The following is a 3,100-nucleotide window of genomic DNA, read 5'->3' as shown; positions in this document are numbered from 1 at the left end:
GGTGGCCTTGTGCTGGTGCTCCGTGAGAGACTTGAGGCAGGACGAGGCAAGGCAGGCTGAGATGGGGAAGGAGGATTGCTTCACTCCCAGTGCTCGGCGGGGAGCCCACGGCAATGGGGTGACCTGCTCGTGGTCCTGCAGCCAGCCCGAGTTACCTCTGGGTCTGCTTTGTGTCAGCCCTCAGCACAAGAGGAACATGGACCTGTTGGAGTGGGTCCAGAGGAGGCCAGAAAAATGATCTGAGGGCTGGAGCCCCTCTGCTACGAGGCCAGGCTGGGAGAGTTGGGGTTGCTCAGCCTGGAGAAGAGGAGGCTGCGGGCAGAGCTGATGGCGGCCGTTCAGGGCTTAAAGGGGGCCCAGAGGAAAGGTGGGGACAATCTTTTTAGCAGGGCTGGCTGTGACAGGACAAGGGGTGATGGTTTTAAACTAAACCAGGGCAGGTTTAGCCTGGATATAAGGAAGAAATCCTTTACAATGAGAGTGGTGAAACAGTGGCATGGGTTGCCCAGATTAGTGGTGGAGGCCCTATCCCTGGGAACATTCTAGGCCAGGTTGGACGGGGCTGTGAGCAGCCTGGTCTGGTTAAAGGTGTCCCTGCTCCCTGCAGGGGGGTTGGACTGGGTGACCTCTACAGGTCCCTTCCAACCCAAACCATTCCATGATTCTACATCAAACCCAGCAGTCTCCTGGCACAGCTGCCTTGCAAGGGCATATGTGAGAGCGCTTTGCAGTTCTCCCAGGAGAGCACAAAGTATACAGAACATTGCAAAAATGCTTGCATCCTTGCCTTACGTTTTCATATCAACAATTGTGATTTTGCTGTGGGGAGAATAACATTTAGTTTTTAGATGAATATTTGTGAGAAAAGTCTTTTGGGGCAAATTCCTTAGAGAGAGCTAAGATTTGGGCCAGCATTTGAAACTCATAAATTCAAAACGAACAAATAAATTGTCATCATGCTATGATAGCCTCGGGGTGACGAGGGTGCCCGCCGCCATCTGCCAGTCCCAGCTTGCAGCTCTCTGCCGGGGACTCGCTCTCAGCCGCTACCGGTGTCGCCCTGAGCCTTTCCCTGGGCAGCCCTCCATCCCATGCATTTGCTCCCTGGACAGCCTTGCTGCTCTTGGGAAGCTGATCTCTGCAGTGGAGTCCCCGGGCACACAGATGAAATGCAGCCTCCTCTGGGGTGGGATACACCACAGTGACCCATTGCTAAACGGCATTGGGAAAGAATGGGGTGAAACCCACTAGCAAAAGGCCGCTCTTCGTGTTTGGCTGCAGCCCTTGGAGGTGATGTGTGGTGGAGCTGGAATCCCTTTGCTTTGGAAAATCCCTGCTTCGGTGTGATTGAAACCAGTAGCTTGTGATGAAGATCTCCATATGCTGTTGCCCTTCTGTCTGTGCTGAAAGGCTGAGAGCTCATCATGCAGGAGAGCTGTTGAGACGGCGTTCCTCCCAGCCCACCCACCGGGGTGTTCCTGCACCCAGCGCAGGATGGCAGCGTTGCTCCCCACGCCTGGCACATGGAGAAATCCATGTGGCACGAATCTCTATTCCCCCCTGGCTCTGCACACAAGCACCGTTACTTCTACTGTGCTTCCTAGGAGAGGTGCAAGCCAAAAGGCAAAGAAAAAGGAATCAGATCAGCAAAACCCTATAACTTTTCCTGGCTCAGACATGAAAAACACATCGGGTTTTTCCTCCTCTGTGCTGGAAAGTCTGTTACGTACGTCAGGCAGTATTGGCACAGCGCTGCTGCGGGGGGCACCGTACTGCCTTTTATTCCTGGAGACTAGAAAAGTGTTTGTCATGGTAACTCTTACGAGTGTTACGGTGTTTCAGCTGCGCAGGCGACCTCTTGGGCAGTTTACTGCTCTGTCAGCTGGAAGCTGCAGGCTATGTTGTGTCGCCCCAGCGGTCTTGCATGTCCCTCTGTCCCTTGTCCTCTCTGGTTGCAAGGTGTGGAACGGTGCAGCCTGGCTTTTGGTGGGGGTGAGAAATGGGAGCTTTGCTGGGCAGCGGCTGCCGCCTGCGGCATCTCTGTGCCTTGGTTTGCTGCTCACTTCGGTCATTGCCTCTCCTCTCTGGCTACTGCAGGGCTTTAGCCACGAGGACTGCCAGGGACTGAGCACCTTCGGATTCTTCGGTGGATGTTTGGGTGAGGCCTGTGGAGTTTTTTGGGATCAGAAAGGGGGAACTGTTTCCACTGGAAGATGTGCTTGGGAAAGAGAGGGCTCGGGCAATCTGGGAAAGGCTCTGAAGTCAGGAGCGGGGCAGAGAAAATAAATACAAACAATTATTCAGTGTTCACAGTGCAGAAAATTAGGCTGTGTCCAATGAAGTGGTGCCTCTAGCAGGTTTCAACAAACCAAAGAAAGCACTTTTTTGTGAAGTCCGTGAGTTACAGAACCTGTTGTTGTAGGCTCTTGCGGAGCCCAGGCTGGCTCAGGAAGGGGTGGACGGCATCGTGGAAGGTCGGTCTGTTGGTGGCTGTTAAATGCGACAGTCCGACGGAGTCTCTGGCTCTGGGGCTCTTCTGTTGCTGGCTGCCAAGAGCTGGGAAGCGTGTTGGGGAAGGGTCGCTCACGGGGAGCTTTGCTCATCCGTCTCCCTGAACACCTGGTACCGACCACACCATCATGGGATACAGGACAGGACGGACCCTTGATCCGAGGGGCAGAGCTGTTCCTACATCCCTGCACCCACTCCGGCCATTAAAACAGTCTCTGGGCCAAAATGGGTCCAGCCCTGTCTCCAGGTCTCTTGCTATGATCACACAAACATGAAGCAAACTCTATTTTGGGGGGGTCTGACCTGAATCAGGGAGGGACACTGGCTGGTTGGGGGAGGCTTGTGGGAAAGCCCAGCCTGGCTCATCCACAGGGAAAAAGTGACTTTCCTCAAAGGACGGGCTCTCTCTGTTGCAGATGCTCCGTTTACCCACCCGTTGTGTCTCGTCAGGCCAGCCCGGCTCAGGAAGATGGGCTGGGAGATAGAAAAGCTTTTTCCTTCACTCCAGGCTGCACCTGGAGGGCAGATGCTTTATCCCTCCTGCACTGTTGCAGGCCACCATGGCCACTGCAGAGGCTCCCGTGCTCAC

The sequence above is a fragment of the Egretta garzetta genome, unplaced genomic scaffold, assembly GCF_000687185.1.
Source record: "Egretta garzetta isolate BGI_Z169 unplaced genomic scaffold, ASM68718v1 scaffold426, whole genome shotgun sequence".
In the NCBI taxonomy this organism is placed as follows: domain Eukaryota; kingdom Metazoa; phylum Chordata; class Aves; order Pelecaniformes; family Ardeidae; genus Egretta; species Egretta garzetta.
The sequence above is the reverse complement of the archived record's forward strand: the minus strand, read 5'-3'. Positions refer to the sequence as shown.